Here is a 22,123-nt window from a genome sequence, read left to right on the forward strand (position 1 = left end):
CTAACTAGTACTGGGTGCAGACTGAAAGGCTCCAAGCAATGCATCGTCAGGCCCTTGAACTGTTAGCCTGGTTGCCTGAGAAACTCCAGGAGGGGTCTCCAAGGTACCTGAAAACCACTTAAAAGACACCCCACCCAGAAAGATTTAACTTAAACTGCACTATTGGGGATCAATGAAAAAGATTCCTTGCAGACTTAAGGCTAAATTCAACCCGAGGCTTGACTTGACTGCACTTGACTTCACATGTTAAATGAGATAAGGGCCACTGACATTTGGAGATCCCTAGAGCCACAAGTATGCAATCTCCATAGCTATAACCAAGTATATGGGAGTATCACAACGAAAGTGTGCAACCCCTGGTGAACACGGCCACAAAAATGTGGTACTGCAAAAACCTATTTCCAATTAAAAGTATGAGATGGGACAGAGCAATAGTAAAATTGTCCTGCATGTGGCCGACCCAGGTTCAATTATGATTCACTCAATGGTTCCCTCCTCAAGCCCTGTGAGGACATGCCTGAGCACACTGACATATAGTAAGCCCCGACTAAGCACCCCTGCATGTAGTCCAAAAGACAAATAAATTTTGGAAAATGCAAATTACAGAGTTCATGATACTATACTATAAATGACAATTGCTGAAAAAGTAAGTCTTAAAAGTTTTTACCACAAGAAAAGAAAAATTTATCACTAAATGGTGTTTGTTTTGCAATAGAGACAAGTATCAATCATGTGCCTTGGACTAAAAATACTTCAGTGACAATTATATTTCAATGAAATGGGAGGGAGAGTGAATGCTTAAATATGACTTCATGTGTTTTACTGTGGAATACTGAATTTTACTCTTGGAATACTCTCAAGTAGTTTACTGCAACAAAATTATCATTTAAAAAGTAGAATCCAGGGCTAGAGTGATAGCACAGTGGTAGGATGTTTGCCTTGCACATGACTAACTTGGGACAGACCCAGGTTTGGTTCCCAGCATCCCATATGGTCCCCCAAACTTCTCAGGAGCAATTTCTGAGAGCAGAGCCAGGAGTAGTACCCCTGAATACCTCCAGGTGATCTCAAAAACAAAAACAAACAAACAAAAGTTGAATCCTATAACTCACCAAATTCCCCAATTTGATTTAAAAAAGTTTTTGTTTTTGTTTGTGTTTATTTGTATTTGAGTTTTTTAGCCTTACCTGGCAGCCTTAGGGTTCACTCCTGGTGATACGTAGGGACTAGAAACCAGGAATCAAACTAGGGTCAACTGCATACAAGGCAAGCACCTTATATGTGCTATCTCTCTCTTTCCCTTCTCTCTTCTCTCTCTCTCTCTCCCTTTCTTCCCCTCCCCTCCCTTCCTACCTCCCAAGACCTTTAGGGGCTGGAGTGATAGTACAGTGGTAGAACATTTGCCTTGCCAACAGGACGAACCTTAACATCCCATATGGTCCCCCAAAGCCAGGAGCGATTTCTGAGCGCAGAGCCAAGTATAATCCCTGAGCATCACTGGGTGTGACCCAAAATAATCAAAAAACAAAAAGCAAACAAAAAAATATCTTTAAAATGAAAAGGAAAAGAGAAGATGTGTGACAATCACCAACTAAACAATGTGCAATACACTCTCCCTATCGCCTTGACGAAAACTTTTTTCTGTCCTCCACTCCTGCTCTCTGACCTTACTCTTAGTATACTTACTTATACTCTCTCATTCAAGCTTCCCAGCTATTCTTTACATGCCAGTCTCCCGTCCAAGTCTCTAAACTCTAGGGTCCTCATCCAGAAGTAAGAAGTTTACCCTCTCACACCATATACAAATCTAAGCTCTGATGTGATTTTGTTATACATTTCTCTTGCTCTCTTTCTCTTTTTCTCTCTCAAAATTAGAATTAACGGTAAAATCACCAGTATCTTACTCTGCTCAGTGCTCATCCCAAGAGGAAGTATATTATATGTCAAGATGTCTCTAAAATAGCATATCTTAACAGTGACTGCATGAATCCCACAATATTCCAAGAGGTCATGGGTGAAAAAAATCACATAAATGGAGAAGAGAACCAGTAAAATAGGGAGCCACAAGAAGAAGGTCAAGGAGGAATGGAGTCATGATGAAGAAAAAGCTGTGAAACATGAATCAAGATGGCAGTAAACAACTCAAGCTCGCAGCTCAGATGCCCATGCTAGTGATTCCAGTTCTAGCTGTAAAAAATGTTGGTGCTCAGTATCTGCTGCCAACCCACAAGGCCTGTGAAGGGGTTCGTGCCAGCTTGAGGCATCGGTTTTGTTCTTAATTTGCTATAACAACATATATCCTTTTCACACAAAACAACAATGATAATAAAGAATCTTCCAAACCAAGGATGGGCTGATTCCAATTCTAGCTTTAGCTCTGCCAGGAATTTCTGCTACTCAGAATCCTTGAGTTTTTGCAGTACAATAAATGAGAGAGGGACTCAAGAGATGGTCCAACAGCCTTAACCTCTGGACCTTCAACCTTAATCTTTAGCCTACATTCCACATTTCTCTGGGGTTATTTTTCCCATTCATTTCAATGCAGGAGCAAGATCATATGTAACCAAAGGAGACAGAAGCATAGATATTATTGGACTAGAAACAGGGTAGGGCATTGGCATTCTTCATTTTCATTAACACGCAATCATCAATTCAACAAGGAATAAAATGAATGGTTTCTTGGTTGATTTTTTTTTTCATGATATGCAGAGAAAATGATCTACAGTGCCACCTTTGTTTGATATATTAGAACTACCCCTTCAGTGTTCTTAAGAACTGATTCAAGTATAAATAATTCTTCACTGGAAGGCAAGCAGTTCAGAGGAGACACTAGATTCTCCATTTGTGATACTATAGAATCTCATCAATTAAATATCATGTTCTCAAACACCAAAAAAATACAGTGGTACTGTCAGCAATTATAGCTAGGAACTCTACCACTATTACAAATTCTACAATTACTCATACTAAATAAAGGCCAGAGAAGAACGTGGACAGTAACAACATATAAGAAAAATACCTGGAAGGGTCAAGAAGTCAGTTGAAAACTGTTGAGTTGTTCTCCAGAGTACTAAACATACCAAACTGAAGGAGTTCGCAATATTAGCCCCTAGTCACACTTCGATTCTCTTGCTAAATAAGTAAGCCAGCAGTTGTTTCCCTGAATTTGTGAAAGTCTGTGTTATCACTCTGCAGCCAATTGCAAAACTTCCCAGGGAAAAAAAGCTGCTGCTTCAAGTTAAGTATTTCCTGACTTGGCAATCAGGAAACGCACAGATTGTTCAGCACTCCCAGGCAGAAAATAAGCTTTCTTTTTAAAAAGAACACTTTCAATGAGAACCACAGTCTGTGCCACACTGTTAAAATAAGCATAACTGTCCAAGAATTACTAACAACGCAGATAAGAGAAATTTAATCCAGACCTCAAAGGGTTTTTCCTTTTTTGTTGATAACTAGATCAGTCTCTAGAAACAGACAAAAATATTTACAAATAAGTATGTGAATAAGTGTTTCAAATATACATGTATATATATATATTTATATATAACCCAGAACAAATTAGCTGGATAATTTCATTTACAATTGAAATGAATTTAAAGTTTCAGTAATTATTCATCTTTCTAGAATAGTTGTAGGAAGTGTTATTAAGATTGAGATAAATTCCAAAAAGAAGTGAGAGAAAATTAGTATAAAACAAAGGTGAAGGAAAGTATCAGAAAACATTTCAAGTAAATAGGAAAAAGAAAACTGCCTAATGAGAAAGAAAGAAATTGAATGAGCTTTAAGCAAATAAAGATATGGAAAAGAGATACATTTCCTTAAAGCAGATATATTTCCTTAGAGCAGATTTCCTTTGCAAGTTCTTATTTGACCAAAACTATTAAGATCAGGTCAGCATTTTGAGAAAAGACTGATTTAGTCACTTGATGCTGTCATTTCTATCAGTCTACACAAGGTAATGCTATGGGGATCACATGTCCTGCTAGGAATCAAGAGTTGTGGCTAGAGCCACGTGCTAGGCCAATAGCCTTAACCTCTGAACCTTCAGCCTTAATCTTTAACCTACCTGGCTTTTACAGACTCCTCATTAGTCAATTGGAAGTGACTGCAATGCTTACACATGCCACAAAATTGTTGGCAGTAAGGAAATATTGTCACCTTAAAACTCAAGAGGGTTTTCAGCCTATTACTTTGTATGCATACTGTCAGAGCCAGATCTTTGGTTTATCTTTTTTTTTATGTTTTAGCTTTTGGAGCTCAAATATAACTGTACTCAGGGCTTACTCCTTTACTGTGAACCAATAGCTATGTTTAGGAAATCAAATCAGCTGTGTACGAGGGAGGATCCCCAAAACACCCACTGTATTTTCTCTCTGGCCTCGGGATCTGCCATTCTTTATCTGTTTTATTTTTTATTAAAAAAATTTTAATTGAATCACCATGAGATACAGGACAAAGTTGGTCATGACTGAGTTTCAGCCATACAATGTTCCAATAATCATCCCTTTATCAATGCAATTTCCTGCCACCAATGTGTCCAGTTTCCCTCCTCCCTAATCTCCTAACTCCAGCTTGCCTCTAAGGCAGATGTTTTTCTTCTCTCCCTCTTACTTTGTTCTTTTAATCACTGTGGCTTGCAATACTATTTCTACAGGGGTATCATATATATTACTTTACTTCCTTTCAGCACGTAGTTCTTGTCCAGAATGCTCACTTCCAACTATCACAGTCTTAGTGGTCTCTACAGGGTCCTAACTGCATTCCTCCAATATCTGTGGCAAGCTTTCTTTCATAGAAGTACCTCAGGCTCTCATCTCTATTGTATTTGCATATTATTTCCATACTATTTGTGCTTTTTTTTAATATCCCACAAGTGAGTGTGATTATTCTCTGTCTATCCCTCTCCATCTGACTCATTTCACTCAGCACAATACTTTTCATATCCATCCATATAGAAGCAAATTTTATGACTTCATTTTTCCTAACAGCTGCTTAGTATTTCATTGTGTAGATGTCCTATAGTTTCTTTATCTACTCATCTGTTCTCAGCTACTTGGGTTGTTTCACAGATTCTAACTATTGTGAATAGTGCTACAATGAAAAAAAGAGTACAGTGTGTTTTTTGGACTTCTGGAGTAAAGTCCCAAGAGCAGTAATTCTGGGCCATATGGAAAGATGCTGCTATTCTTGAGGTAAGGATATTTGATAAACTCTGTGAGAAATGAAACAGATTTCTAATTTTAAAGTCATTTTAAGTTATTCTACTGGACTTCAACAATTTTATTTCACTTGGTTCAGCATATAAATTATGTTAAAGTTTTTACTAAAAGTAAATATGAATTTCACTCACGCTATATAACTCAACTGTGGTTAAGGTTTATTCTGGTTCTGTGCTAATGGATCACTCCTGGTGGTTCTCAGAAATAAGAAGCAGTGCCAAGCATGGGAATGGGGTTGACAGTGTTCAAGACAAATGTCTTGATCCCTGAATTACCTATCTCTCCAGCCCCTGCATTTGATGAATTTTAAAACTAAGGGTACCCTTGTAGAATTCAGGTCCCACAAGTTTGTTTTAGAGATGTAAGAACAGAATGATTATCAGAAGACAAACTAGCAAAAGAGAAAAAAATGTGACAAAAAACTCAAGAACGAAGAATGTGCCTTATACCAGCATTTTTCAACTGTTCCCTTCCCACCATGGTCTCTTCTCATCTTCTTTTCTTCCTGTGGTCCCCAGCCCATCAGTTGTTCCCTATTCTCACTTCACAGCCCCTTATTTACATAGGGGGCGCTCCTTGAAAAATACTACAGTCTGGCAAGTTGCTTAGTGCTTGGGTCTTGGACTTCAGACAAAACAGTTTCTTCTCACACTGGCTTAATTCTAATTTTTTTTTTCAGCTCCTTTACTCTAAACTTTTTTGAACTCATCTCTTGTCTGACTGCTAGTCTCTTGGCTGACCTCTAAGTTAATTCCAGTGTCAAAAAGGGAAATTCCTTAAACTTTTCTGCCAAGTTCTACCTCGAATTCAATCTTTTACTGCTCCTATCACCAAAGTACTTCTCTGAAAGATAAAGGACATAAGCCCTTTACATATGCCCTTATGATCATTCCAAATTTGCAGAAGTGATAGGACGGATATGATATATGTGGAAATATATTATTTACTTAGAGGAAAAGTTTAAGGAATCATCTAACTTAAAAGAATGCAATGTCCACAGTGCCAGCTGAGATTTAGAGCTAGGAGGAAATATGAACAGAGGAAACTGAATATGGGGTGAAGCAAGGGAAGTTATTTCCAAATTAACTTTCAAATGCAAAGTATTCTTTTAGTTCTTTTTTTGGTTTTTGGGCCACACTCGGTGATGCTCAGGGATTACTCCTGGCTATGCGCTCAGAAATCACTCCTGGCTTGGGGAACCATATGGGACTCTGGGGGATCAAACCGCAGTCTGTTCTAGGTTAGTGCATGCAAGGCAAATGCCCTATGGCTTGTGCCACTGCTCCAGCCCACAAAATATTCTTTTAAAAGTGGATTTATCCAGGCAGCAAGGAGATAGAACAGTGATTAAGGTAGTAGTCCTTCATGTAACTGACCCTGGTTTAATTCCCAGCACCATGTATAGTCCTCTGAGCAGAGCACTTCAACAAGTGCTGCCTGAGCATTGCCAGATGTGATCCAAAACCAGATAAAATTAAAGTTAAAAATGAAATCTCAGTAAAAAGCTTATTAGAAAAGTCTATAACATGTCATATGCCAGTATTTACTATTTTCTGTACAACAACACTGTTTTTTCTTGGCTTCTTGGCTTCCACTTGCAAGAGAAACTTTAAATTAAATGTTCATATATGCCTGGCACAGTGTTAGATAACTGAAAATATTCAAGAACATTTAATTATGTCTACCAAATAACCTAGATTTGTATAATGAAAGACACGGTGAAATGAGAAGCTATTGATAAATGAAAAAGCATCATCATGACATTAATTCTAGTGTATGACATGAAATATTATGAATTAAATAAAAATAATTTTCTTCCTAGAATTTTTTACTTCATTTTAATATTTTTTATTTAAACACCTTGGTTACAAACACGACTGTGGTTGGGTTTCAGTCATGTAAGATGACACCCCCCCCATCACTAGTGCAACATTCCCACCACCAATGTCCCAAATATCCCTCCTTCCCTCCCCGTCCCCACCTGTACTCTAGACAGGCTTTCTATTTCCCTCATATATTCTCATTGTTAGGATAGTTCACAATGTAGTTATTAATTCTGAAAAATTCTAATAAGAAAACTGGAGATTGAAGACATGCAAAGCTGTGCCTAAATTGAAGAAGCACTGCCTGCCTGCCACTTAAAGGGGGTGGGGGGGTGTAATAATAAATACAATTGGCAAGATGGAAACTAATGCAGAGAAGAAGACAGAATATTTGGGAGGGGAAAATAAGACTTGCCATTTTAGACATAGGATCTACAAAATATTTGAGCAAAACCCTGAAGTCAGAAAACAGATGAGAGAAACAGATAAGGGAGGGAGAAATATTCAAGGCAGAGAGGACACCAACTACAGTGACCTTGAAGAGAAATTCGCCTGGAATTGTTGTCTGTGACTGCAAATCACTGAGGGCATGAGCACCTCAGGGCACAGGGTCTTAAGAACCATCAGGTCCTGAAAGGTCTTTAGGTCTGACTCTTGGTGAGAGATAGAATACTCTTTGTTTCTTTGTTTTGTGGCCACACTCAGCAGTGCTCAGAGATTACTCCTGGCTCTGCACTCAGGGATTACTCCTAGAGGGACTCAGAGGACCATCTGGAATGCCCAGGATCAAACTCAGGTCAACCACGTGCAAGACAAGCACCTTACCGCTATACTATTGCTCTAGCTCCTTCAAAATATAATTTTAAAGTACCTTCGAAATGATTTGTGGTGGCTCTAAGGTAGAACATAAAAGGTGGAAACAAAGATTAACTACGGATTTGGACCAGAGAACTAGAAGAATGAAGTTGCAAAAAAAAGATTAGATTGACAGACAAACTGGTTTAAGAGAGATGAAGCTTAGAGTTTGCGACAATAATTTTGAGAGGCTTCCCCAAGGGAAGGTTTTCATAGGCAGCTAAATCTTTGTCTAAAGCCCAGGAAGACAGGGCTGAGAAAGAAAATAAGGAAGGGCTTAGGATGTAGATGGCACTTAAATTCATGAGCTTAGACAGGCTATAAAAAAAGAGTATAGGTGACAGGCACAAGAGAGCCTGACGAGAGAGGGGGGTGAGAGAAAGAGAGAGAGGAAGAGAGAGAGAGAGAGAAAGAGAGAGAGAGAGGGAGAGAGGGAGAGGGAGGGAGAGAGGGAGGGAGGGAGGAAGAGAGAGAGAGAGAGAGAGAGAGAGAGAGAGAGAGAGAGAGAGAGAGAGAGAGAGAGAGAAAGAGAGAGAGATCTGGGACTATGTTCTAAAAACCACTATGTACATATGTTTGGGAATTGGAGAACTACGACAAAGAAAGAGTCAGATATAAAACCAGATGAATGATGAAGTCCTGATGCTGAAAATATCTCAGATGGGAATAGCACTGTGAGTTCTTTCTTAACTGACTTTGACAAGAAAGGTACATGACAGAGAGAATCTAACAGATCAAATTAATAGGTAAAGAGAATTCAGAGCAGCTAAGTGAGCACTAGCTACCATTACTACAGACAGAACTAAGTTGGCAGGAGAAAAGGTCAAAATCGAAGAAATAATAACCCAACTCTAAGATACTATTTGCAAGTAGCATGATAACACATATAAGATGCTAAATAAAACATTTAAAGCAATGGATAAAATGGTAAATTAGTTGGTTACAAAATCAGTATAAATGTCCCATTTCGAATTATATCCAAAAGAATTAAGATCCTTAAAATGGGGGTCAAAGTGATAGCATGGAGGTAGGGCATTTGCCTTGAATGCAGAAGATCGGTGGTTCGAATCCCGGCATCCCATATGGTCCCCTGAGCCTGCCAGGTGTGATTTCTGAGCATAGAACCAAGAGTAACTCCTGAGTGCTGCCGGGTGTGACCAAAAAAACCAAAACAACAAACAAACCAACAAAAAGATCCTTAGAATCAACTTAGCCATGGTATGAAAGATTTCTACAACAAAAATTACAAGTTATTGTTTAATGTCAGAGACATAGTCCAAAACAGAGAAAATAAAAGACAAAATGAAAAGATATTCCATTCTCATTTACTAAAGGGGTTGACATTGTTAAATTGATCATCATTTTTCCCAGCACATTATGAAGATTCAATGCTATTATTATTAAAATTCCAGCAGTACTCATCAAAGAAACAAAAAAGACATGACTAATATTAGTATGTGATCACAAAACTTTCCTAACAACCAATGCAATCCTGAGGGGATAGTGGGAAAATGACAGGTATTGTATCATGTTCCTCAGCTTTAAATTAAACCATAAACTATAGTAATCAAAATACTATGGTGCTGAAGTAAAAGCAAACATCCAGGTCAATGGAACCAAACTAAAAGACCATAAATAAACCTGCAGAAAGGGAAAAGTCAACAAATGGTATTGAGATAACTGGAAAGTCATATTAAAATGAATGAAACTGTACCACTATTCCATATCGTAGAAAGTTAACTCAAATTGGGAGCTGGAGTTATCAATATAATGGGTTAAGTGCTTCCTTGCCTTACATGCAGTTGACCCAGGTTTAATATCTGGTATCCCATATGGTCTCTGAGCACTGTCAGGAATAATTCTCGAGTGAAGAGCCAGAAGTAACCCAAGTATTGCTAGTGTGGCCCAAAAACAAAAAAAAATTATCTCGAAATAAATTAAAGACATGTTAAACCAAAAATCCATAAAACACAGAGAAAACTTGGCATAACATGGTGTTTTTGGTTTCCACAGTGTCTTTGATGACTTAATCCAATTGGCAAAGTAAACAAAGCAAAAATAAGTAGTTTGAGAAATTGCAGTAAACCAAAGTTTCTACTCAATGAAAGAAACTAACACCAAAACAAACACATCCTATCATTTAGAGAAAATATTTGCATACCCCACATCTGACAAAGGAATAATTTCCAAGACATAAAGAACTCACAAAACTCAGTAACACTACCACCACCAACAACAAAAGCAATCCATTCAGAAGAGGAAAAAAAACAAAAACAAGTAAAAAAGATAAGCAGACACTACCAAATAAGACATACAGAGAACAGGAGAGAATGATGCTCATAATCATTTATTAGCAATGAATATTAATCAAAACAACAAGGAAGTATCACTGCACACCAGTAACAAGAGTGCACACACAAAGGGCAAGAAACAGCAGAACCTCCTCATTCACTGATACGAACTTAAATTGGTTTGACCACTTCAAAAAAGAATGAAGACTTACTTAAAAATTAGAAACAGAACTACCATATAAACTAGCAATTTTGTTCCTGAATCTCTATCTGAAGAACACAAAAGTACTAATTCAGAAAGACATGTGCATACCTATGTTCACGGTATCACTATTGGCATCCGCCCATGCATGGTACAGTGTGTACAGGTGGTCAGGATCACATCCTCAAGCAGTCAGAATTGAAGTAAAGGAACAGAGATCAAATGACAAAACTTGAGAAAAATATTATTGAAGAGAAAGGAAGGAAAAAGAAAGCAGGGAAGCACTAGGAGTATGGGAGAGGTCTACTGTTTCCCTAAGCAGGATTCCAGAAAAGGACAAAAACCTTTCTCCTTCTATATTCTATTAATAAAGGAGGATGAGTAAGCACTTTTCATTGAGTTTAAAGCAAACAAACAGGTAAAACAGGGAGCAGGATGTTGACACGATTTTCTTCTGCACCTTCTGCCCTTCATCCAGGTTATCTAGGTTATCTGGCACATCCAGAGTCCACCTTTCTGACACATTCCAGTAATTCCTTTTTTTAGAGCTATTCCTCTTTCTGTCTGACCCTGTCTCAATTCCCCTACCCCGATATCACCAAGATCTAGAAACAATCCAAGTTCTGGAGAATAGATGAGTGGATAAAGAAGCTGTGGTATAGCAATAGATAGATAGATAGATAGATAGATAGATAGATAGATAGATAGATAGACAGACAGACAGACAGACAGACAGACAGATTATAGATGATAGATAGATGGATGGATGGATGGATGGATGGATGGATGGATGGATGGATGGATGGATAGATAGACAGACAGAGAGATAGATATACAGACAGACAGAGAGATAGATGATAGATGATAGATAGATGGATGGATGGATGGATAGATAGATAGATGATTGATAGATAGATAGATAGATAGATAGATAGATAGATAGATAGACACATAAGAACTGAGTTGTTATAAAGAAGAAACTTTGCCTTATGCTACAGTACAAATGGAATTGGAGAGGGTACGTAAAATAAATCAGGAAAGATATATGATACTAGCTGTACTCATAGGAAGGAATGGGGAAATTGACGGAGGGAGGGAGGAAGGGAGGAAGGAGGGAGGGAGAGAGACAATCTCTGAAGACACTGATTTGAGGATGGAGTATGGACAGTTAGGAGACAGATAAAAAGACCATGATTGTGGAATACTGCCATTTTAATGGTGACATGGTGTGACAACACTGTATCCCTAGACATGAACACTGTTGTACATACATCAATGGAGTTATAACAAAAAGTGAATTTTTACAGTCCAAATTCAGGGCCAGGGATTAATCAGCTCAAAGATCTAAAGCTCATATTTAAGTGACCATGATTTCAATCACTGTTACCACATGTCCCCTTTCCAGTACCACTGTGTATAGGCCTAGATATTCCCAAGCACAAATGGATATGACCCTGGTAGCCTCTATCATTGGTGGGCCTGAACACTGAACAATCCAGCCTATTTGACCAAGTATCTCTGGGTATGGTCCTCTGACACTGAGCATGATTTGGGGAGTCCCAAATAATTTAAATGCGGATGTTGAGCATGAACCTTCCATTAAAGGAAATTTAGTGATCATGGAAAACCTAACAAGTTCACTCAGTCTCAGCAAGGAAAGTATATTAGGAACTGAAAATTAAAAACATAGCAATGAACAAATGGATGAGGGGGGGGGGAATAAGACATAAAAATTATGAAAGACTACAAGATATACCACGCTACATTAAAAAGATGCATGACAGCATTATGGAAATGGCAGAAGGTAAAAGGAAGAGAGAAGATAGCAGAGACTAAAATCCAAATGTGATAACTAAAATGTTCCCTAAATAAAGAAAAAAAGTAAGAATAGTTATTGATGTCCTAAAAGCTAAGAGAATACCCAGTTTTTTTGTTTGGGGGAATACATCCAGCAGTGTTTGGAGAAAAATTTCAGATTTGAATTAAATCAGGAGTTATCACATCCAAAGAATGTGTTCCAGTTCTTGGAGTCATCTTCTCAGCATCTAAAATTTTGAATTCTAATTGGCCTACACCGAGCTATAACATTAGATTTTTTTAAATCGAGGATTGGAGCAAAATTTCATTAGGTGTTTGCCTTGACGACAGCCAATCCAGCATTGATACCCAGCATCCTATAACAGTCCCCTGAGCATTGCCAGGAGTAAATCCTGAACACCACTAGGTGTGGCCTAAAAACAAAACAAACAAAAATCAGGGATAAATAAAAATCATTAAAAGACTGCTTCATCAGATTTTCTTTAAACTTCTCAAAAAAAAAGCTACAGTCAGGCAAAGGGAAAATAATATATTCACACTTTCAAAAGTCAAAAGCTGCCAACCAGAAAAATTATTATTTAAATATTACAGAGATATAAAAGCAAAAGTCACCACGAAATATTGGCAAAAGTAATCTAACAAACATCAAGATCATCATTCATCAAAACCAAGTATAATGTATCCCAGGGATATATAAAATGGATCAGCATATGCAAATCAATTCATCTAAATTACCACATTCAAAATGTATAAATATCACAATTATATCAACAGATGTTGAAGGAACACTTGCCAAAGAGGTAGCATAGGGGTTAAGTACTTAATCCTGGCATGCAGCTGACCCCATTTCAATCCCCAGCACTATATATGGTTCCTGGAGTACTTTCAGGAAGATTCCCCCAAGTACAGTGCCAGAAGTAGCCATTGAGTACCTCTGGGTTATACAGTATCATAATGGTGGATATGATTCTACGCAAAACACAACTCAGTACAAACTCTATGGCAGGATCTTTGGTAAGAGATGTCCATGTAAACAGGTTCATCCAGGTAAGGAAAGCAAAATTCTGATAAATGATAACAGAGGAAACTATGCATGGGGAAGAGGGAAGTACCTTCCTTTCCATTTTTTTTCCTTTCCATTTTGTTGTGAATCTTAAAATTGCTCTAAGAAGTCTTTTGAAATATCTGCAGGTAAGTATAATTTGTATTAACTTCAATACACACTAGAGGGAGCTTTCCCACACAAACTAGTTTAAGCAAAAGAACAAATAAATTAGAACAAGATTTTGTATGGCATGTAAAAACTTATAAAATAGTAAAATATTAATTTTAAGAGGGGTGAGAAGGACGATAGCTGGAATTCAAGAGAGAGAGAGAGAGAGAGAAAAGTATACTGGTGTTATGCTGAAATTATGTGTCTGAGAAACCATTATCAATAGAATTGTAAACTATAGAATCTCAATCAATAAAATTTTTAATTCACAATATGCTTCTCATTTCAGTCTCATTGAAAGAACTAATTTTAACTGATGAGACCAGTTTAGTTATATAGTTAGGTTAATAAAGCTAAGATTTTGAGTCTTAACTTTATTATATCAAAATCAGCTCTTGAAATCCAGACATATTACATGCAGCAAGGAAATTATCTATTTATTGGATACATAGAAGTATGAAGTCACCTAAGTGGAACACTGTAACTGGACACTTAATAAGTAGTTGGGCTTCTATGTTCAATCTTACAAAAAAAAAAAAAAAACATTAGGAGCAAGACTAAATGGTGAAATGGGTTGGGCCCAAGGAGTAAAGAAAGGAAAGGGTGGAAGGCTGAGCAGGAGGAACTAGGTGTCAACAGGTCCAGTTGAGATCAGCAGATAATATTATCAGGAATACATCTGGAAAAAAAGAAATAAGGCACCATGGAGTTCTCAGAAACCTATTTTTGCCCTGGCCTTCCAAATTACTTTAGATCTTTATAACACTACAGCCAATTTTTTGACCTACAAATAAAAATAATACAACATTCTTGAACCTTCTCTCCGTGACATCAGCTACTTAGAAACGTCATCAATCACGAAATGTGTGCATGTCTCCTTCCTCCAAAGAAGAAATGTCCTAACTGCCTGTCGCTTACGGATAAAAGGGAAAAGATAACACGCGCCTCACTCTAAAATTAGGCGAGAGGGAAAGGCAGACAGCCAGTCTAATCTCTGGCCTGGAATTTGGCCTGAGCTCTAATTCTGTAGCCAAAGGAAGAAATCTGGTCTCCTTCGAGTGGCTGTTCACAGCAGAACTCCACACTGCACTATCTCTAGGCCACACCATAAACAAATACCCTGGCATGATGTATGTCACAACGAGGTGTGTCCATGGGCTCATGCTGCAAGATTTTCCTCTCTGTGGAATAAGAAACAAAGGGAGGTGAGACAATTTCCAGTGGAAACAAACCTGAGATATCATCAATAGAACCATGATCTGTGCAAGGGAGAGAATCTTAAGATAATAGTAGGGTGAAGAAAGCAGGCATTCTGGTGATGGGCATGGTATATAGCACACTCTGTTGTTCAAATAGATAAATAGGGAGAGAAGAGCGCAGATCTTCTCATAGAATCACAGATGATTCAGATTCAATCTCAAAAATGCCCATAGTCCCCTGAGCACAACCTGGAGAGAAATCTGAACTCCAACAGTGTGCTAAAATACCCCTCCCCACTAAAAAAATAAATAAATAAATAAATAAATAAATAAATAATAAATAATTTGTGTTTGCTTGTTTTTCAACCACACCCAGCCATGATCAGGGGTTATTCTTGGCTCTGAGTTCAGAAATAGGAATTACCTGGCAGTGCTTCAAGGGACCACATGGGATGCCAGGGGCCAAACTCAGGTTGGCCTCATGCAAGGAAAACACCTTACCCACTGTGCTATTGCTCCAGTCCAAGAAAGGAATCATTTTATTCCCTTTCTGACCCTCCTTCCTTTTTCCAGTTGGGACTATGATGACTTTCCAGAAAAGATTGTGATTCTAAAATGACTCCATTTCAGAGCTAACAGTAGCTGTTTAAAAGGTCATTGTTGTGTTCTTAAAGTATCAATGAACCCTTCCTCCCAGTCTCTGGATGAATGAAGTAATATGAAAAATCATCTCAACGTTTAGGTGACTCCATCTCATTTTTCTGTCTTTTAGTTTAGAAAGCAATGTAAATATTTTATGTCTTGGGAAGACAAAAACACATTCCTTTCTCTACACCTGGCAGGCAGACACTGTCTTGAAACCAGGATGACACATATATATTACTTCCAAAATAATAAACCTCTACTTTGGAAGTCTGAAATGTCATTGCTTGAAAGTCACTTGGAAGAGAACTCTGAATGGTGACTAAGCAGAAATCAAATTCTTTATCCCAGGTCCATGTATCCTGGGCAGAGCTCTCCCCACTTAACAAAATGCAATTACAAGACCAGTACTTCTCAAGTCATCAAACTCATGTGATTTATTATGATTTGAAAGAAGTATTGCTAATTCATTATGCCAAGCCTCTCTCAAATGTTTGTAATTTTTTTTGATGGGGCCACACCCCGCTATGCTCTGGGCTTACTCTTAGCTCTGTGTTCGGGGATCACTCCTGCAGGGCTCAGGGTTCATATGTGATGGCAGAGATGGAACCCAGACTGGGTATATGTATGGCAAATGCCCTATCCACTGTACTATCACTACAGCCCCTTTCTTGTCAAAGTTTAAGTATATCTAACATTGACTTCCCAAATTTAATTAAAAAAAAAAACCAACCTCTACCTTTCAACTCTTTAATAGAATGTGTGGCAGTGTGCTATTTTTCATGATGTAATAATTTTTATTTTCCAATACACTTAAAGGCTCCATATAATATACTTAAAGTGTGAATGACCACATAAAGAAGTGAAGAAAGCTGTTCAGTATATGCTACATCTTGTCCTAATATACAACCTCCAAATCAGAGAGCAAATTAGTAGAGTTCATGTTTTCTGTACATGACTGCTTCCAAAAGTTAGGTGATTCTTATCATAAATCATTTATGAATGACTTTTCAGATAAAATAGGCACTGTTTTGTAAATAGCGCCCACTTTAATTTAGAACTAATGGTTCTAATCAACACCACTACTCCTTGGCCTTCCCCTGTGGCTCATTCTTAGGATCCCCCAGAAAGTAGATCATAATGAATATGTAATCTAAGCAAAAGCAGTGAGACACACAGGAATGGGCATTCCTGTGATCTGTGTCATCTGGCAAATCAGATCAATCTGAGCTTCTCCCTAATACCATTCAGACCTAGGATGTTACTCAGTGGCAGAGAGCAATTGGAACCCTTTCAAGTGTGAGAACTAGGATTCAACCCCAGATGCTACACACAAAATATATATTTTCCCCAAACAGAATATATGAGATAGTTTTTTTCTATTAAAAATATCAAGTTCCTCAGGAAGTTAGTCTAGACCACAGGTGGTTAGATGCTTGTGCCAGAAAAAGCAAGGCTAGATTAACACAAAATAAAACCTAAGAATAAAAGAGAAATAAAACCAAGAAACAGAAACAAAAAGAATCCTATTGGAGTTGTGGTTGCAAATATCCTTGAAAGTGTGACCTATGAGCTCCTGGCCCTCTCCAATTCTGGGACCCCAGGATCTATTTATAGATCACACTTGCCTTTAAGAGTTCTAATCATAATACAAATCTATGAGAATTTCTGGGATTGTGTTCATTTGCAACAACTAAACCCCAAAATAGCAGGTGGTTATACAAAGCTCATTTCCTCCTTTCATACAGGTGCAGACCTGTTTTGAAATTCTACCAGGTTATTAAATATTCTAGCTTCAGGTTCCATTAATCTTCCATTAACCTGCATACAGAAGACCTGATTCCATGTTGTAAAATGGTGGCAACTGTAATGCAAATTACAGGATATGAAGAAAAGTTGCACTTTCAAGAGAACAAATGAGGGCATATAGAAGGACACACATAATGGACATCATCTTTCCTAAGAGAACCGTCACACATAAAATATTTCTTCATGCACCAGACTAAAGGAATTCTAGCAGCCAGAGAAGATAAGGTGTAACCCTGAATGAGGATTCCATTAAATAAAAGATTCTGGGCTTCAGGAACAACCTGTATTCATGGCATATCAGAAAAAAGGCATCAGACACTTCAACATAGAAAAACTGGGAACAGAAATAAAGTCTCAACAGTTCTTTTTAACATGCTTTTCAAAATGGCTAAAAACCAACAGGAACATTAAGACTTACTTGCAACAGAGGATGCAAATAATACTGTAGTATCCTAAGGTTGCTAAATTGGATCTAAAAACATGAATGTCCAAAGGATACACTCATATGTTCTCTCACTAGTCAACTAATATTTCATTAAGATCAGTCAAAACTTTTAAATATTTGAACTACAAAGCTACTAATTTTCTATTATATTAAAATACGTTATGTACTTCATCCAATAGTATTCATGCGGGACCATGCCATATTTAACTACTTAATAAGTACATTAACAATGTAAGTAATAAGCCATTAACAATCTCATATTATTGGCATGCAAAATATTCTCCTAATTAATAAAAGTCATAAAATACTTGAAATTCTCTTTTGTATTACAATTTTTTGTTTTGTTTTTTTTGGGGGGAGAACCCGTTTGATGCTCAGGGGTTACTCCTAGCTATGCGCTCAGAAACTGACCCTGTTTGGGGGGACTATATGGGACGCCGGGGGATCAAACCGCACTCTGTCCAGGCAGACACCTTACTTACCTCTAGCGCCACCTCTCTGGCCACATGTATTACGATTTTTAAGTAGGATTTTCATACATTAAAATTTCAAAGTCATCAATGCCATTATTTTAATATACTAAAGACAGTTCATTAGCACCACAGTATATTAGCATTTTATTTATCAGGCTTAATTTTTGGTTTTCATATATTTCAAGTGGTGTAACAGCATTCACTGGTTTATATTATATTTTATTAAATTATTATATTTTTCATGAATTCTGCACTTAATAATTAATTGAATGAAATCTTTTGGGACACAAGAGACTCACGATACAGAATCTCACATACCAAATTATCTACCTGACAACATCTATTGCAAACATAGAACCGCCTGAGCTATTATGTAAAGTAAACACAAAAGCTACTTGATGGTTAATTGATATTAGAAATCCATGGGGCTTTATAAAGCCTCATTTCAGAAAATGGCTCACCAACTTCAAGGAGTGTCTGTTTCCTCTCCTAGCTCATAGAAAATTCCTGGATCTAACTGACTCAAAGAACTTAGCACACATTTTACCATTATTAATGAAATCAAGATATCTAACAGAAAAACTGATGCTTAAAGATATCATTTCTCTCATCTGGCTCTTCTTTTAAAATATATACACATTTTATCAGAAAAGCATCTCAAATTTGTAGACTAGTCTAGAAAACAAAAAGAATTAGAGAAATGACGCCCTCAATGTTTTAGAAATATAATCAATCCTGAGTTTAAAATATACACAAATATACAAATTCCCAATTATGATTTTTTTAACCTTAGGAAAAAAATCTTTAGAAATGTCCTTGCCCTCATTAAATATTCCTAAAAGTATTGGTGACTGTAAATATTTAATAAACTCATAGTCTCTCTTTTAGCCTAATGAGTCAATAGAATGTGAGGAACATAAACATCACTGCTAAAATCTTCCCAGCAAATTGTCTACAGGGCATAAGCAGTAGATGATGATCTGTCCTTAGAGAAAAGGAGGAAGCAAGATAAAGAATAAGAGCTGCTGCTGCCTGCTAGTGCTGCTGGCTTGACATCACCATCCACGGGAAAATATTTCCTCCACAGTCATCTAAACCTGACACCCAATCCAGGAGGCCAGTAGCAGTCATCAGCCCAGGCACTTTAAGAAAGCACTGCCTTCACTCACCCATTGGCACTGGTCTTGCCCCACAGAGGTCCCCTTCCTCTTTGTCCCCTAGCCCAAGCTTTGGCACATAAGTTTTTGTTTCTATATGTGTTTGCAAATGAAGAAACTAATGAGAAAACAGGTGATCCCCTCTACCCAATAAAAATGTTGGTTCTTCTCAGCTTCCCATATCAGGTAATAGGCTCTTGCCCAAATTCTAATGTTTTCTTTGGGAAATAGTACTAATGGAATTGCCTGATTCAGAGATATCTGCTTAAGAAAGGTAAGCTTGTGCAGAACCACTGTTAATTGAAAATGCACAACCAGGAAATGAATAGTAGTAGAAATAATTAGTTTCTTGCACATAATAGCTGTTGTGGACTTACTCTGTATACATTGGAGATAATAACAGCCAACATTTATCTAGGACTTGCTGACAACCACTGTTCCTAATGCTTTATATATTTTATCTCCTTTAATCCTTCCCACACTCTGTGGAGAGAATTCTAGCATTATCCTCACTTTACTGATAAGGAACTTTTCTAGATTGTGCAGATTAACTGAACCCACTCTCTAATCATGTTAACCAAATCAAGGGAGCAAATATGACGGTTCCCAATCTTAAGAGAAAGATGAGATCAGAGATAGTGTGATTATATCAAAGCCAGACATCAAACACTAGCCTTTCTGTGACAGTGGCTGTTTATGATTAATTGCACTCACCAGGAAGCCACTATGGCTGCTATGATCTTAAATATCTACAGTAATTTTATATACATCACCATTATAATACCATCTTACAAGACTAAATTCAGACAGGAAATCAGGATTAGTAAAGTTGTTAATGTACAGCTATTTTATAAAAAAAAATTACCTAATATTATCTCCTGGGTCAGTCTACCCAACACTACATGATAAATAAATAAGCATTGATGTTCAGCAAAGTACTTGGAGCATAAACTTTCTATTAAATCTCTAAAAATAATGACAACATAAGACACAGTTTTTATAAAACATATTCTACTTTTATAAGATTGTACATTGGGGCTGGAGAGATAGAATGGAGGTAAGGCGTTTGCCTTTCATGCAGGAGGTCATCGGTTCGAATCCCGGCGTCCCATATGGTCCCCCGTGCCTGCCAGGAGCAATTTCTGAGCCTGGAGCCAGGAATAACCCCTGAGCACTGCCGGGTGTGACCCAAAAACCAAAAAAAATATATATATGATTGTACATTATTATAAAAAATGACATTCTGTAAAGGAACAAGTTAAAAATTTTATAAGAGTTTTATGATACATGCACTTTATGTTAAATAATAAAATCATAAAGACAAGTTCAATTAAGAAAATCCAGAAACTATCACTTCTAAAACATCAATAAACCCCTTCTAGATCTTTTCTCATGTACGTGTAGTTAATAATAGTAACTATTATTCTGAAAAAATAGATCACTTTAAGCAAAATTTTATAATCTCCTTTGTAACCTCACAGCATAACTCCAGCAGTACTTTTGTTTGTTTCTTTGTTTGTTTGTTTGGTTGGTTGGTTGGTTGGTTGGTTGGTTTGGGGGTCACACCCGGCAGTGCTCAGGGGTTACTTGGTTGGTTGGTTGGTTGGTTGGTTTGGGGGTCACACCCAGCAGTGCTCAGGGGTTACTCCTGGCTCTACACTCAGAAATCACACCTGGCAGGCTAGGGGACTATATGGGATGCCATGATTCAATCCACCGTTCTTCTGCATGCAAGACAAATGGCTTACCTCATGCTAACTCTCCAGCAGTACTTTTTTACCTGATCTTTTTTTACCAGATCTTTATCATTGTAAAAAGTGGTTCTAAGACTAGAACAATAGTACAGCAGATGAGACACTTGCCTTATATATTAGGGGATCCAGGTTCAATCCCCAGCACCACATATGGTCTCCTAAGCCTTGCCAGGGTTACCCCTGAGTACAGAACCAGGAAAGGCACTTCCAGGTGTGGCACCAAGAAACAAAATCAAACAGAAAAAGTTCAGGGGCTAAACAAATCACTTGAGTCATTATATATTTTAAAATTTAAATAATTCAATAATTTATCAGAAATAGCATAAGTAATTATATCATGTTTATCACTACATACATCACATTATATAATTTATTATTTAAATATTTTATTTTTACCTATGTAGGCAAGATTAGGGATTTTTTTTTACATTTTTGAAAAAAATTTTACTATCAAACTCAATAGAAAGTAAATAAATTTTCTTATAGTTTTTTAATCCAATTCAAAGCTACAATATGTTGCTTTGTTTAAAGTATATGAAGAAAGTTCAACCCCACACAAAATATCAGTGAAAAATAAACTTTTCAGGAAACTGTTAATACCATTTCATCCAAAAAAGTTTTTTTTTCTTTTTTTTCAGTGTTTAAGCCACACCTGTTGGTACTCAGGGATTACCTCAAACGCAAGTCAGCTGCGTGCAAGGCACGTACTCTACCTGCTGTATTATTGCTCCAGCCCTGGGAAAAAAAAGTAAAATTTTCTTAAATCTGGAACTGTATTGGTGAACTTTCTATATACATTCTTCCATCAGAATTTATTCTGTTGGGGCTAAAGCAATAGTAAAGCAAATAGGGCACTTGCCTTGCATTTGGCGAGATCCAGGTCCAGTCTCTGGCATATCATATGGTCCCCAAAATATCACCAGAAGTAATTCCTAAGTGCCTATATGTATATTACTATGGTAATTGATGTTACCCCTAAACAATGCTGGGTATGCCCCTCCACCAAAATTTATCTTTCATTTTTGCCAATGCTTGATTTTGTAACTTATTCATTGGACAATTTGTAAATATTAGTTCAATGGATTATGAAATGTGGACATCACAATATTGTTAAGTTTATCAAAAATGCCCATTGTTGAGCACATAGAGAGAGGATTCCTCCATGAGAGCCAAACCTAAATTGTAAACAACCCATGCCTATAGTGTATATAGCCCTTCCTATA

At 37.3% G+C, this 22,123-nt stretch overlaps 1 protein-coding gene across 2 annotated transcripts in view; it reads right to left on the reverse strand.

Moving 5' to 3' along the window:
• Positions 1 to 22,123, reverse strand: part of TBC1D4 (TBC1 domain family member 4) — a 200,308-nt gene that overhangs the window by 78,266 nt on the left and 99,919 nt on the right. The gene's annotated exons all lie outside the window — the stretch shown is intronic.

This window comes from Suncus etruscus, chromosome 8 (genome assembly GCF_024139225.1).
Source record: "Suncus etruscus isolate mSunEtr1 chromosome 8, mSunEtr1.pri.cur, whole genome shotgun sequence".
NCBI classification, from domain to species: Eukaryota; Metazoa; Chordata; class Mammalia; order Eulipotyphla; family Soricidae; genus Suncus; species Suncus etruscus.